Source organism: Chrysemys picta, chromosome 11 (genome assembly GCF_011386835.1).
Source record: "Chrysemys picta bellii isolate R12L10 chromosome 11, ASM1138683v2, whole genome shotgun sequence".
NCBI classification, from domain to species: Eukaryota; Metazoa; Chordata; order Testudines; family Emydidae; genus Chrysemys; species Chrysemys picta.
Window position 1 is genome coordinate 52,763,009 of NC_088801.1, and position 17,130 is coordinate 52,780,138.

Below are 17,130 nucleotides of genomic sequence, written 5' to 3' on the forward strand. Positions count from 1 at the left end.
CCCAGTCAATATGGGGATAGTTGAAATCCCCCATTATTATTACTGAGTTTTTTATTTTATTTTAATAGCCTCTCTAATCTCCCTGAGCATTTCAGAGTCACTAACACCATCCTGGTCATGTGGTCTGTAATATAGCCCTACTGCTATATTCTTATTTTTCAAGCATGGAATTACTATCCATAGAGATTCTATAGTGCAGCTAAGTTCATTTAAGATTTTTACTTCATTTGATTCTATGCTTTCTTCCACCTATAGTGCCACTCGCCCACCAGCACGACCTGTTCTGTCCTTCTGATATATTTTGTACCCGCTAAATGGACACCTGCTGCATCGATTGCAGCAGCGTCGATCTCCCTGTAGTGAAGACCAGGCCTCAGCCTTATCATGCTCCCATTGAAATCCATGGGAGTTTTGCCAAATGGACATCAACAGGAACAGGACTCAGCCAAACTCCGACTTTCTTGGCCTGAAAATAGCTCACCTTAACTGATCACTCTCATTATAGTGGGTATGGCACCATCCATTTTTTCATGTTCTCTCTGTGTGTGTGTGTTTATATATGTGTGTGTGTGTGTGTGTGTATATCTATCTTCCTATTGTATTTTTCACTGCATGCATCCGCTGAAGTGGGTTTTAGCCCACGAAAGCTTATGCTCAAATAAATTTGTTAGTCTCTAAGGTGCCATAAGTACTCCTGTTCTTTTTGCTGATACAGACTAACATGGCTGCTACTCTGAAACTCAGACCCCAGTGGTTCAAATTAGTGATCAACATTATCTAAAAGAGCCACAGTAGTGTGAATTCATTGTTTCATTTACTATAGCACTATATATTGATATTTAAACAGTCTGAGAGGGGAAATATTTAGTTGATATATATTCTTACAGCAAAATGACTGACAAGTATTATTTTATCAACTACAATTGGTTAATAGCATAGTAAAAGCATCCTGACTGGTTAGTAACTTAGATTGGTTAAGAATTAAATCACAGTGTTTTAATATCATGTGCTGCCAAGAGCTGTTGGACACACATTAAAGAACCACTTATGGTTTGCCAGCCTCAGTCTCATTGGTCTAAAGAGTGATTTAGTGCAATGGTAAGTCTTCCCCAAACTGTCACATTTTTTTTACTCAATTGTACTAGAAAGAAATCCTATGTGAGTAAACCTGTTCACTTTCCATCAATTGCTTTGGAAATCATGCCACTATTTGTTAGCTTTTTTTGACCTTGGTTGGGAAGTAAATATGAGATTTAATGTCCCAGATTGCCAGAAGCAAAATGACTCAGATGTGATGTGTATTGCTTCCTAATTGGAGTTGCTAAGTACTTTGTCCTTCTATCCACAGTCAGTCAACCAGTGGAATGTCATTGATGTCTGCTCTAGAGAAAACCATTTGTTCATGTGGCAGATCAGGTGCTGTAACATGGAGTTCAGGAATGAAAAAGGGGAAGTTCAAAGCTTTTAGAATGAAACAACCTTCATGGACACCTTTCTGTTTGCTATCTTTCCAGCTTAGTGCAAGTACTGGGCAATGGCATATGCAGTAGGAGATTTCAAAAGGCACTAATTGCAGTTTGGTATAAAAGTCAATGGGAGTTTTGTACCTAACTACAGTTGGTGACTATTCTAGAGAATACAGTGCTTTTGCTTAGGTTAGTATACACTGTATTGACTGGCAGAGCAGGCAAGTTCCAGTGTCAAATGGCAATATGAATAACAGCAGGACAAGTTGTTATTTTCAGTGTGTTATGCATGCTGGGAAACAAACACACACATAGGATGCCAGAAAGCAATGGAGGTAACAGAGACAGAAGATAACTGGCAAACCTCAGTACAAATGAACGTCTAAAAAGAGATCAAGGTGGATGGACTAACTTTTTCACCGAAAAAGTTTTAAAGCAAAAACTCTTGGGTCAAATAATTGTCTGACACCTTATGCAACCGCAGTTACTTCTGGGGAGCACCACGAGGGCAGAACTTGGGCCCTCACTTATACTTGAAGGTTAGTTGAGTGATAGCGAGCTCCTGATACTGTTGCCACGAATTGTGTAAAGATGTCTAAGATACATATTGTAGCAACTACCCTTACTTGGGTTATTCGCTCAGTCATATTTTGAAATTCTCTTTTTGTGCCTGTAGATCCCATTGGGAAAAAACAGGTCACTCATAGGGCATGTCTACACTAACTGGGGGATTGATGCTGCTGCGATCGATGCACTGGGGGTCAATTTAGTGGGTCTAGTGAAGACCCGCTAAAATCGACCGCAGATCGCTCTCCCGTCGACTCCAGTACTCCACTGGAATGAGAAGAGTAAGGTACGTCGACAGGAGAGCATCTACCATCGATGCAGTGCGGTGTAGACACTGCAATAAGTCGACCTAAGCTATGTAGCTGGAGTTGCATAACTTAGGTTGACTTACCCCCGTAGCGTAGACAAGGCCTTAGTGACACCGATTTCAAGTTTGAACAAACTTGCTAGCCCTTAAGAAACTTGGGGCTTAACAAGAGGAACAAAACCAAACAACATGCTCCTTACTGTTTATATGACTTCCAAATATTTACTTGAGATTAGTTCTTTAAGGTCAGTTAGCAGATAGGATTACAGTAGGATATCTAAGCCATATTACCATGCATCGTGTCTATTTTATGATTGGCTTTACATCTGTAAAGAAGTCCTCCCCAAAACTCTGAACTCTCCCTTCACTGGTTAATCTATTTCAATTCGGAGAAATTTCAGAGTCACCAGACTGAATCAGAAGAAAATTTGATTTCTATTGTGCTACAGCTTGTTGAATCTTCTCAGTATTCCACTTTTCTAGAAACAAACAAAAAAACAAACCCCAAAACCAACCAAACCAAAAAACCAGGAAGAACTAACATCCAACAAAGCCTCTGCCCCTCCCGGTGCATTTTCTGTGTGGGATATGCTCCAAAGAATGACCAGGGGAATGCAAAACCCTCCAAATTCTTTGCCACTATGCCCTGGGGGAAAATTCCTCCTGGACTTCAAAGATTGGAATTGATTAAAATCTATTTGATCAAGAAATATACTTTTTAGTACCCCACAATGCCATTGGTGTCCAATTAAATGGAGGACACATATGGACTGAACTGCATACGAATAACATCTACACTCTAAGTGAGGTTAATACTCACAGACTTTGTACTATTGGCTTGAAATTTATATAAACCCACATTTTTGTCCGTTTATGCTAATAGATGTTTCTGTCTCACAGTATATCAGCATGTCAATAGGCTGACTTGGTCACTTCATGCAATCTGCTATTAATCAGTACAAAGTAATATGGTATAATACTTGGCGTGCTTTAAGAAATACCTATTTTTATTGTAAAATATCTGTATATATTGACAGTATGTACAGATTGATAGCATTCTGGAACATTACCAGAACATCTGCTGGAACCCAAAACATAGCTTTCTTCCATTCCATGGCAGTTCTAAGGTGTGTTGTCAATATGTAGTATTACATTTAATTATTGTGAGACCTGGGCTCAAGGCCCTACTCTGCCATAGACTTCCAATGTGACCTTGGGAAAGTCACATAGGGCCAGATTTTTCAAGGTATTTAGGCACTTGAAAATGCACAGAAGTGCTTAGGTATCTAGGTGCTTTTGAAAATCCGCCTATTTCCCATTGACTTCCATTTGAAAAACCCATCAGTCACTTATCTGTATCTTCATGTGTCTAAATACTTGTAAAATCCTGGCCCCTACCTCTTTTATCCTCATGGGAACTGAAACACACAGTACTTCCCTACATTACAGAAGTGTTGTGAGGACATATAAGTTAAAGATTGTGAATCACTCAGATATTATGATGGGGCACATATTGGTAGATAGATGGAAGTCCTGGTATGGGACTTGCTACAATGTCTTTTTGACACAGAAGTGAGCGATACCTACTGATGAGTGAGGTTATGTGCATTATGCATTGGATGAATTTCCCCTGCACAGTCATGTTTGAACCCCCCCCCCCCCCGCCCCCAGCAGCTATACTGGCACCCCTCACTTTACTAGAGAGGCAGACCAGCATTCTGGGCAGATATTTTATTCCCCAAATGAGAACGTGTACAATTAGCAAGCCTGTGCTTTGCCAGGTAAGAAACAAAATAACTGTTTTGCTTCTTGCATGGGAAGGAATGGGTGAGAAGAGCACTTGGCACATCTGATTGTTTATAGTGGTACAATTGGTTAATGCTAACAATTTATGATTGTGTCCATCACAATCAATTTCAGCAGGTAGTGTTTTTCTTTGTTTGGCCAAGAAGAACTAACTATTGTAACAAGGATTGACCCTGTCAGCACTGCTCAAGGCAGTTAAATATAAAATGTTATCAATGGAAACAAATAGCTAGCCTTTTATTTTTATAGATTGTGGGAGCAGCTTGTTACCATGGCAATGTTGCTTTTCCGTATTTTGAGGCCATAGTTGAGAGGGGCAGGCAACCTCTAAACTTTACCAATGACACTGTGGGGAGAAAATGAAAGATAAATATTAGCCTTTGTTCAACAGCATCTGCAGATTTTTGGAAAATATCTTAGTGTACCATGTATGCGGTTATATGCATTGTTGTATGAATATAGCTCAGCTCACTGTTGAGTAGGTAGGTGAGGCAAGGGGTGTGTTAATTATAAAAGTTAATTTCCAGAATAGTAACTGGGCATAATTAAAAAGACAGTTCAGAAGAAATTATTCAAAAGTTCATTCATGGATATTTCAAATTGGTTTAAGAACACCGCAGAAAAAAATTATACTGTAATTATTATTTTTACTTGCAATTTTCTGAGAATGTTTCTATAGATTTTAAAAGTGTGATTCTGCTCTGAAGAGTGACTATGTAAAAATGGAAACTGCTTGTTGACTTCAGTGGGTTTACATGTGCTTAAATCACCCTTTTGGAACAAGGCTCATTTCCTGAATTGGGGCCTTACTGAAGAAGGTTCGGGAAGTGCGGTCATTCTTCCCAAACAAACAACTGGTTCCATGGGGCTGTGCAAAAGGTTTCATTTAAAACATGGCTCTCCAAGATGTTGTAAATGCCACTTTCACTTGTGTAGCAGATAATGAGAACATAAAGAATATGGATGGAACCCTGGAATTGAAATATTTTTATAGGGGAAAACAAAGGTTCCATTGTAGGGAAAGTCCAATGGACAAAGAGTTTGAAACTAGTATTCAAAAGGAGCAGGCACCGCTGATATGGTTCGGAACATAGAATTTGTCACAATAGGTAGGGCCAATCATCCATTCAGTCCAGTATCTTGTTTCAGACCATGACCTGATCCAGTGGGGTCAAATGAAGAAATCCAGCAGTAGGCAGTTCTGAGATAATCTGCCACCAGGGCAAGCTTCCTCACAACCCTCCAATAGTTAGAAGTTAGTGTGACACTGCACCCCATATTCTTCATAGTGATATTATATAATTATGGCATAATTATGGTGCATTTTGTAAAAGTATGTAGGGTGTCACTGGAAAAGTTATGATTTGCTGAATACGATTATCCTATTTGTATGCATGTATCATTTTTGTATCTGAAGTTGTGAATATTGACTATGTATTTGTATTTCACATGTAGTCACACCTGTGTGATACCCACTAGGCAAGATGCTTCCAGTCTAACTAGCTGATTATGAAGAGCCCATTCAGGGTAATGGGCCACTAGGGAAAACAATAGGCCTTAGAAACAATGAGGTGTCTGGTGACACCTTAAAGACTAACAGATTTATTTGAGCATAAGCTTTCGTGGGTAAAAAACCCACTTCTTCAGATGCATGGAGTCTGAAGAAGTGGGTTTTTTACCCATGAAAGCTTATGCCCAAATAAATCTGTTAGTCTTTAAGGTGCCACGGGACTCCTTGTTGTTTTTGTGGATACAGACTAACATGGCTACCCCTCTGATAATAGGTCTTAGGAGAAGCTTATCCCCCACCTGGTGAACTTTCCTATGGACTTTTCGGCCAGCCTGTAAGTAATGTCTGCTATGACTTTGCAAGATCATGTGACCAGATCACATGTCTCTGGACTCCATTTGGTACCTGTATTTTTCCACACACTGGGCTGGGAACAGTTTTTGGAACAAAAGGTTCCTGCCCTATGCTAAAGCAATATAAGGTAGGGAGTGACATCATTTGTTGGTCTTCACTCCACCACAACTCAACACCTCAGAGAAGCTCTGAAAGAGAAGGACTTGATATGGGGGTGGGGAGCCCAAGATGCAAAGCAAATGCAGCTTATCCCTTAAGAATCTGCAAGCCTACTTGTATCATCAGGCAGGGTGAGAAATTACTAATTCGTATCCAATCTTTCTAGTACTTCAGGCTTAGTTTGTGGTTTTGTTTATTTACTAGGTAATCTGCTTTGATCTGTTAACTACAAAAGATAGATTATAAGTGATAATAAATAAACTTGTTTTGTATTTTAACCTAAACCAGTGTGCCTTTAAGTGAAGCGTCTAGGGAAAAAAACCTCAGCTTGGTTACCACAAGTGGGCATATTCCACTCCACATCGAGGGAGGGGTGGACATATTAATGAGCTTACACTGTACAGCTCCCCATGCAGTGCAAGACAGTATAATTCTGGGTTTATATTCCAGTGTGCGGGGGCGGGGGGGCATGCATGCCCAGGGAGCTGGGTTGGTGTCTGCTGTTTGTACTCAGCCCAGTTTGGGTGAGTGGCACCACCTGCTGTCGTTTTGGGTGATAACAGGGCCTGGGTGAGGCTGGCTGTCCCCCCAACCCAGCTGTGTCTCTTAGAGGAGCACAGTGGTTCCAACAGCTCCCAGACTGCACCCCAGGGGTGACAACCCATCAAAGTTAGTTTATGCCCCAAAGCTTTATATTCCTTCTAAAGCGGCTTTAAAATATATATTTCACACACACACAATGGTAATTCTAGATATTCTTGTCACCCATTTAAATGTCTCATTCTTTATTGAATCCTACTTAATTCTTAGCCCCAACAAGATCCTGTGGCAATGAGCACCACCGGTTAATTGTGCACTATGTGGGGGAAAATATTTCCTTTTATCAGTCTCGACTTTGCCATGTTGCAGTTTCAATGAATATCCCCTTATTCTTTTTCTGCAGAGAATTTTCTCCTCAGTTTATCTGTACTCTCCACACTTTATGGAATGGGAATAAAAACTTTCTGAAAAACAAGACAAGATTTTTTTGCTGGTCCAAGGCAAACAAGACTGCTTGTGATGTTGGCCATGAAAACCACTTACATCGTGAATTACCCATCTGCAGGCTTGGAACAGGAACAATGCAGACCTCATATTTGGACTGATGTTACCATTTAATGTGCTTTCCAGCAAACCATTCATAAAATTCATGGCTGCAGCTGATCCCAGTTACTGTGCTGCTTTTTGCACATTTGTCTTGGAAAGGCTATTTCACAACTTTATGAAACTGTGCATGGAAGAATAATGCTTGACCTAAAGCAAACTAAGGACCTTATGTTCCCATCCTTAGCTATATGTGGAGCATAGTCAATTACGTGCCATTGACAGCATATTGGGCAGTTTTCCAATCTTTCCCTCTCTAACACATGTATCCCCAGAAAACAGACAGCTCTGTAGCATTAGATCTGCTCCCTTTGAAGTAAGTGGGAGTTATGTCATTGCTTTCAATGGGAACACGGTGAGACCCAAAATACAGAGCTGGATGAACTTAGACAGACCCTTATTTCGGTGAATTCTGATTTCTAGCTATTCCCCCAATCATTACTTGCTTCTCCCATCTACTATTTTTCCTCAGAGAGAGACACTGTGTGACTGTGGATTTAGGTACTTAGGCAAAATTCTCTCTCTAATAAAAGGAGGCTTGTTTTATTTTGGGTTAAAAACAAAATGGAGTGGATTTTTATTGCTGATGGAAGGTGACTAATTGACAGCCCTAGAGGCTGCAATTCTCTCTATAGCCATAGAACAAATACAGAAGTGCAAGCTTTCCTACCGTGTCCTTCAAATCAAACAACTAGAGCAACATCAGGGCATCAGGACTGGGAGTCACAAGATCTGGATTCTATTCCCCGCTCTGTCCGAGACCACAGACAAGTCATTTCACTGTTCTGTGCTTCAGTTTTCTCATTTTTAAAACCGGGAGAGTATTTACTCCCCCAGGACCATTGGGAAGCATACTTCATGTTTGCAAATTGCTTTCAGATCCTCAGAGAGGATCTGAAATAGGCAACTACGAAGTATGTTATACTTGTGTTTCCCACATCTATTTAGTACTGGACCTTCCTGCTAGGACTGGCAATAAGAGGGTCTTTATTGTGCAGATATTTATCCTGAGGTGGACAGCTGTCTACTAAAAATTGAGCCTAAAGTAGGATTTCGAAAATGATTGCTCACCTGATGGAGTTGTGTTGTAAAAACAGACTTATTCCTCCCTCCTGCCTCCCCCAAGTTTCTGCCCTGGTTTCATTGCATTAAATAACATGGTTTGTGTAGTAAAGGATGGTGTTGCTATAAACACATCATGCTTTGTACACACAGCACTAATCTGAAGCAAAAATGGAAGTGCCATTGAAATAACACTGGTAGAAAACCTTATTTCTAAGCTTCCCTTAGACTCGAATAAATGGGTAGTGTGAGGAATGTAGAAGGATAAATAGGTTATGGGAAGAAAAATATGTTTGCAACATTGTTTCATCCACTTTTCAAAGACAGATTTGCCACAACACTTCTACTGTAGAGAGACAGAGATAAAGGATGTTCTCATAAATAAAGTGCCAGAGGCCATGCCATTGCCTTCCTATTTAGTGCACCTGCTTCTCATCACATATCAAATCAAGTCCAAAAAGTCTCCTGAGAACATCAGGAAATGCAAAATAGTCCCCTGACTTAAAAACAACAGCCCCAATGACCACACTGGAAAAACCAACAGCTACACCATATGTAAGGTTTCCATGTCATATGGAAAGCCCAGACCCAGTCTCATCCTCACAGAGTGGCAGGTGGATCCAAACTGATTCAGTATGCCTCCATATTTGTGAAAGAATATTTTCATGATGAAGAAGATTCAGATGTCAGGGAGAATTCTTCACTGTATTAGGAAAGGAGACAGCTGCTATGGCGAGCTTTGGCAAGAAGCGATGTTCTGTAATTGAAATATCCAACCTCTAGTGTGCACCTACTCAAAACATGTCTTCAGCTCTGGTAAAATTGTTACAGACAGAAGCTTCTTAGTTAGTAGAGCCAGCACTGGATGCCTTACTTTTCTATATATGGCCAATTTCTGGCCTTCAAACATACAGTTCACAGAATGAGACCAACCAGGGAGACAGAAAAAACAACTGTGTTTATTCAGAGTGAAAAGATGGATCTCATTCTCCTTTCGCTGAACTATTTTGAGGCAATATTCCTTCCAAATCTAGATTTTTGGCTGCATATCTTTATCAAATGCAGACTGCAATGCCTGTTTTGCAGGTACACACAGCTGTTTGAACTTCGTGAGTCTGTCATTTTTTTTTTTTTGCTTTTCATCTTCAACACCAGAAGCAGCTTTTAGTTACAATTCCAATCCTGAACAGCAACATTTCCAGTCTTTTTAAGTCTGAAATTTTGAATAGATTCTTCACTCTGAAAATGTGCCTATTACTGTTTGCATGTTGAAAAAGAGATTTTTTTTTTGCTTGCACTGAAACATTGGAAATCTCTTTCAGCCCTTGCTAATCTGATAGATAATGTCTATTAAGATGTTAGAGGAAGAACAAAAACAAAAAACTCAGAAGCATTCAAGGTTTCCCCTGTACATTTCATAGACTGTAAACAAAGTTTCATATGATTCAGGCAGGCAACTGTAATTGATCCATTTATAGTTCAACTCACTGTGAAAAACCTGAGGAAGCTTTCAGGTTTATGTTCCTTGTTTTCTATGTTACCTTTGGCATTTGCCACTTGAAATATCTACAATAAATAAAAAAAAGATATCTGGGATGCCATGTGGCTTCCTGCTTAGGAGCCTGGTTTGATTAGTCTGCGATTCAGAAACGACATCCAAGAAACTTGTAACCTTCCACCCAGCAACAAATAAATCCAGCTACTAGAGTACATGGAGAAAGCATAAAACAAATAAGGTATTATAGCACCTATCAGTCTTTGCAAAAGGTAAATAAGAGTTTTCAGTGCAATAAGACACAAACCTAAAAATAAAAAAGTAATGTCATATTGCTCATGAACACAAAGGTTTGCACCTACACAATTCCCAGTTACATAGTGCACATACAGAACACATTTGGCAGTAGTGTGACCAGACAGCAAATGTGAAAAATTGGAATGGGGGGGGGGGGGAATAGGAGCCTATATAAGAAAAAGACCCAAAAATCGGGACATCTGGTCACCCTATTTGGCAGACTTCTGACTCATTGACACCCTGGACTAATTCCTAATAGTAGAATAAGGGATCAGATTAACAAGCAAAGGCTTATAGAAGGCTTGTTCCTTGGTAGATTTGGTGTATCAATTTGCATTTCTAGCAAACTTTCTCTGATTTGGATGAAATAGAATAAGTTCTCTGTAACCTAAATGGGTTGGTTTGGATCAATTTCACCTCCAGAGGAGTGAAGCTAAGGGAAGAAGTTATTTTCCATAACAGACTTTTGAAACAAGAAAGATTTTTATGGGCAAGTCACTTTTCACACACAAATTCACTTTTTCACCCTATGTAAAGAGTCCAACACTTGAATCAGATCATACTTTGTCATCGCTGACATTTCAATATCCTTTTATTTATCTCACATCTTTCCCTATTGCATTCACCTCAGGCAGACACACAAGCAGTGAAATGCTGTGCAGAATTCTGAGAGTATTTATTTAAAGCTTTTGCTTTCCAGACAAATGAATAAGAATTGGTTACTGGGCATAAACTAAATGACAGAGATCTTGAGATTACAGAATCTGTGGCACCCACTATCTTCTCTACTTTTGTGTCTATTGCCACTCATTTAATTCTACTTCTTCCTCATTGAGAATGATCTCCACAGTCATTTATACTTAGTTTTACCATTTAATTCACACTTAATCACCCATCAATTTAGGATTAGTAATATTACCTACTAATAATACTTCATGCTTGTATAGCCCTGCTCACCTCAAAATCACAAAATGCTATAAAAACAAATTAAAAAGTCACATAACCCTCCTGTGAGGATCATCCTGTTTTGCAGAGGGAGCAACTGAGCAACAGAGAAGTGACTTGCCCACATCACAAAACCAATCCGTGGCTGAGCTGGGTAGAGAACTCAGGTCTAATTCCCTGTCCAGCACTAATGGCTAGGAACTGCCTCTCAGCCTCACTTACATTGTAACTCTGTCTTGCAGAGCACATGGACACACTCAATTCACTCCCACACTCTGGCATTGGAAGAAAGCAAGTTAGCATTCATGTTAAAGAAATACACAAAATACATGTAATTAAAAGTATTAATTAGGTATCTGGGGCATGCTCAGGCTTTAGAGTTAGATGCTGAACTCTGTTAGGGATTTAATTGCAGATGTTTCTCTCTGACCAAAGCCAGGGGAATTCTATAGGTGGAGCTTGCAGCACCCCTGATTATTTAAGTTGGCTGACCTTTCCCTTTATAAGGCCCAGTTTTCAGTTGATTATAACTTATAAGGGTCTGAGACCTCACAGGACCCTAGAGCCCAGCCTACAGCCTCAGCTCGGCAATCTACATTGTAATGAAACAATTACATTAGCCCGAGCGCTGCGAGCCACAGTCAGCTGGCACAGGCCAGTCAGGGCTGTTTAATTGCAGTGTAGACATGTCCAGACAGCCTGGAAGAGAACTCAAGATTCCTGAGTCTCAGCATTCCTCTGCGGTCATCAAGTACCTGTGAAACCCACTGGCAGAGCAAGGCAGAGGTCCGGTGGAAAAAATACTATGCGATTATATAAATTCAAGACTGTATCATAATGCACACACACAAGGAGGCTGAATTAAGGTTGTGCAAGAAACCATAATTCTGGTATTTCCTAACATTTATGTACTTGACTTTAAACCTTACTGTTCTTTTCTGGAGGGGTTCTGGTTGTAGTTGTTTTTAGTATAATTCAGTATGGGACAGCACAGTACGTGCACATGCAGATCCTGATTCAGTTGTGGTGTCCCAAGCTTGACAGAGAGAAATGGGGAACAAATGGCCTCTAGGTATAGCAAGGAAAAGGAAACGTAGAACAGGACAGAAAATTTTCAACAAACCTTTTTCTCTGGTTGAAAAAAAATGCCATTTTGTCAAAACAGATACGTTTCCATGAAACATTTCTGTATAGACAAAATGGCATTTTTCAACCAGAAAAAAAGGTTTGTCAATTTTTTTCCAATCAATCAAATATAATATGCTTGGGACTGGTACCTCCACTGTCCTTTAGCATCCTCTTGGGAGTCCAATAGTGCCTGTTTTGCAAAGACCTGAGAAGAAAGTAAGATGCAGAAACCCAGAGGCCAGTACGGATGACAGACTCTCTTTCTACGCCCCTAAAAGATGCTGCTGCCCTAAATGTGTCCAGCCCACTCTGCAGGACCTGGAGCATGGCCTTGCCTCTGCCTCACACCCTATGAATACATACTGGGAGCAGTCTGTTTACTTAAACAGGGCCATAGCCTCCTTCCTAGAGCATCCCCCCCCCTTAGAGCTGGCCCCACATTTTCCAATTCAAAATCAGCTCCAGTCACTCGTAAATAATTCATTCTCTCATTTAGCTTTAACTTCTTAACTAATCACATTAATATCATGCTAGTGGGAGAAGTTTCTTCCCCACTCCAGGAGTGAGTGCCTGGTTTATGTTCAGTCAAACTGTTTCTACCTCACTGCTCACCCCTTTCTCCAGATCATTAATGAACGCATGAAATAACCATCTTAGCACATAACCTTGAGGAATGAATGCCCTTATTAACCTCCTTCCACATTGACTACTGACCATTTCTGTTCTCTACGTTCTGTCTCTTAAAGAGTTTCTAAACCATTTTGCCTCTTACCTCACGACTACCATTTTCTTTAAGAGCCTCTTATGAGGGACTTTATCAAAGACTTTCCTGTTTTCCCATATGCACTAGGAGGTAGACAATACAAACCTGTTTCCCCAAATAGTCCACTGACCTATACATGTGAGGGGTTAGGATTTGGTGGGGAAATGACTGGTCTATAGGTCCTCATGTCAAGGAGCAAAAGGAGTGAGACACAGTATCTTGAGCTAAGAGGTCACATGACTAAAGGAAGCCACTACAACAGCGGGGGAAACCACTTCTTTAGCATTTGTACAGGATGTTCAACATGCCTACCTTTCGACCTAATTCCCTTCCTACCTAAGTAGGTAATAGTGTGACGGGAAGGGGTAGAGAGGGCAAATGGAACTATTTTGTAAAGAGTTTCCAGCACTGAGTTAATTACACACACACACAAACAACAAAGACACTTGGTTCTTCTTTCCTGGTCCCAATAAAATGCTTGAAAGGCAGGAGGAAACCAGGGACTTGATCCTTACATGCTCAGTGCTGAAATGACAGTTCTCTCTTTGGCAGACCACTCATATGCTAGGGCAGTCACAGGCTGCTCTAACTTCCAACACCTAATATGGCCATACCAGCCCAGTATCTGTCATCCCAGAATACCTCCTATGCTGAGAACTTTACACCACTGGGTGCCCCAATGTTAGAACACTTAGAGCTGCCCTAAATAGGCAGCTAGTAAGTCCCCTTTGCACTATTGAGGTGGCATATGGCCTTATGGGGACTTACTCTATGCCAAGAATCTGGCCCCAGGTTTCACCTCTCACCCCAGCTCAGCTCTACAGATGCCCACAAATAGGTTTACCCACGACTTTCTTAAAGTGTGGTGCCCACAACTGGACACAATACTTCAGCTGAGGCCTCACCAGTGCTGAATAGATCAAATGTTTCCTTTCACAGGTTACATCTCCTCTTCCCCCATGCTCTCTTGCCTCCACTTATCCCTCTCTATTGTTTTCTTCCCCCATAGCGTCCAATCCCTCTTATTATTTAACATGTGTGTTATGTTGGTGTCTAAAGGGCTACCAAGAATAGAGCCCCATTGTGCTAGGCCAGAGTCCCTAGGATCCCTGCTCCAAAGAGCTTACAATTTAAATAGACAAGACAGACAAAGGGTGATGGCAGGCTGCTCTAATTTATGACATGTACTAGTGGTCTCAGATAGCCTGTATGGGTCCTGGTATAGTGCAAGGGCACAGTGAAGACCTACTTTTTCCCTTAGTCAAAAGGGTGGAGATGGAGGATCCTTTACGTGGACTCTGTGTTTTATGTTGCTGTAGTCCTTTTGTGATCAGCTATGAAGATTTTAGTGCTATGAAATGCAGGGGAGAGTCTGAGGCAAAGTCTTTGTGGAACAAATCTGAAAGAGATTTTTCAGGCCTCCTATAACACTGGTCTACAATTTTTGAGAAGTCGTCTGCTTCAGAGATAAAATGTGCTATTTATTATGTATTTTGATATGCTGAATTAAAATATGACAATTAAAACAACTGATTGGCTACTGTTTCTAAGATATTTAAGTTTTTACATTTTATGTCTACGTATATTGTGTAAATAGAGTTTTAATCATAAATTGTAAACCTATGTCTTTTCATGTGTTTATGGTTGCTTTACATGATAATATTTCACCTGTCCTGTTTATGTAACACTTTAAAAATCAGCAAAAGGGTTATATAAATAAAATTTATTATGAAACAAAAGGCAAAAAACTATTATGTACATAGTTTAGTCCTATTCAGAGTCGACTCGGCGCTTCTTGGCTTGTCTCTTGTATTCATTAAATGGAGCATCTCTTGTCACTTTCCAGCAATAGTCTACAAGCATTGATGGGCTCCATTTGCCCTGATAGCATTTCTCCATTGTTGCAATGTCCTGGTGAAATCGCTCGCCGTGCTCGTTGCTCACTGCTCCGCAGTTCGGTGGGAAAAAATCTAGATGAGAGTGCAAAAAAATGTATCTTTAGTGACATGTTGCAACCAAGGCTTTTGTATGCCTTGAGGAGGTTTTCCACCAACAACCTGTAGTTGTCTGCCTTGTTGTTTCCGAGAAAATTTATTGCCACTAACTGGAAGGCTTTCCATGCCGTCTTTTCCTTGCCATGCAGTGCATGGTCAAATGCATCATCTCGAAGAAGTTCACGAATCTGAGGACCAACAAAGACACTTTCCTTTATCTTAGCTTCACTTAACCTTGGAAATTTTCCACGGAGGTACTTGAAAGCTGCTTGTGTTTTGTCAATGGCCTTGACAAAGTTCTTCATCAGACCCAGCTTGATGTGTAAGGGTGGTAACAAAATCTTCCTTGATTCAACAAGTGGTGGATACTGAACACTTTTCCTTCCAGGCTCATAGACTTTAAGGTCAGAAGGGACCATTATGATCATCTGGTCTGACCTCCCGCATGATGCAGGCCACAAAGCCGTCCCTACCCTTTCCCTTGACTCTGCTGTTGAAGTCCCCAAATCCTGTGGTTTAGAGACTTCAATTAGCAGAGAATCCTCCAGCTAGCGATCCCTGCCCCATGCTGCGGAGGAAGGCGAAAAACCTCCAGGGCCTCTGCCAATCTACCCTGGAGGAAAATTCCTTCCCGACCCCAAATATGGCGATCAGTAAAACCCCGAGCACGTAGGCAAGATTCTCCAGCCTGACCCTCATTAGCCATTATACTATTTACCTGCCATGGCACGCTGTTCCTTTGACTAAAATCATGATATCCCATTAAACCATTCCCTCCATAAACTTATCTAGCTTAATCTTAAAACCAGACAGGTCCTTTGCCCCCACCGTTTCCCTCAGAAGGCTGTTCCAATATTTCACCCCTCTGATGGTTAGAAACCTTCGTCTAATTTCAAGCCTAAACTTCCCCACGGCCAGTTTATATACATTCGTTCTTGTGTCCACATTAGTACTGAGCTGGAATAATTCCTCTCTCTCCCTGGTATTTATCCCTCTGATATATTTAAAGAGAGCAATCATATCCCCCCTCAGGCTCCAATGACTGTCGGAGTGGACAATCTTTTTTGATGTAGTGGGAATCTCTTGCACGACTATCCCATTCGCAGAGAAAACAGCAGTACTTTGTGTATCCAGTCTGCAGACCAAGCAAGAGAGCAACAACGTTCAAATCGCCACAAAGCTGCCACTGATGTTGGTCATAGTTTATGCACCTCAAAAGGTTGTTTCATGTTGTCATAGGTTTCCTTTATATGGACTGCATGACCAACTGGAATTGATGGCAAAACATTGCCATTATGCAGTAAAACAGCTTTAAGACTCGTCTTCAATGAATCAATGAACAGTCTCCACTCATCTGGATCGTGAACGATGTTGAGGGCTGCCATCACACCATCGATGTTGTTGCAGGCTACAAGATCACCTTCCATGAAGAAGAATGGGACAAGATCCTTTTGACAGTCATGGAACATGGAAACCCTAACATCACCTGCCAGGAGATTCTACTGCTGTAGTCTGGAGCCCAACAGCTCTGCCTTACTCTTGGTAGTTCCAAATCCCTGACAAGGTCATTCAGTTCACCTTGTGTTATGAGGTGTGGTTCAGAGGAGGAGGATGGGAGAAAATGTGGGTCCTGTGACATTGATGGTTCAGGACCAGAAGTTTCATCCTCTTCCTCGTCTGACTCAAGTGAGAATGATTCCGGTGCATCAGGAACTGGCAGTCCTTCTCCGTGGGGTACTGGGCGTATAGCTGATGGACTGTTTGGATAATGCACAGTCCACTTTTTCTTCTTTGACACACCTTTCCCAACTGGAGGCACCATGCAGAAGTAACAATTGCTGGTATGATCTGTTGGCTCTCTCCAAATCATTGGCACTGCAAAAGGCATAGATTTCCTTTTCCTGTTCAACCACTGCCGAAGATTTGTTGCACAAAAGTGTTGCAGCATATGTGTGGGGCCCACCTCTTGTCCTGATCTCCAATTTTGCAGGCAAAATAAAGGTGATAGGCTTTCTTAACCATAGTGGTTATACTGCGCTTTTGTGATGCAAAAGTCACTTCACCACAAACATAGCAGAAGTTATCTGCACTGTTCACACAAGTACGAGGCATCTCTGCTCACTTTAGCCAAACA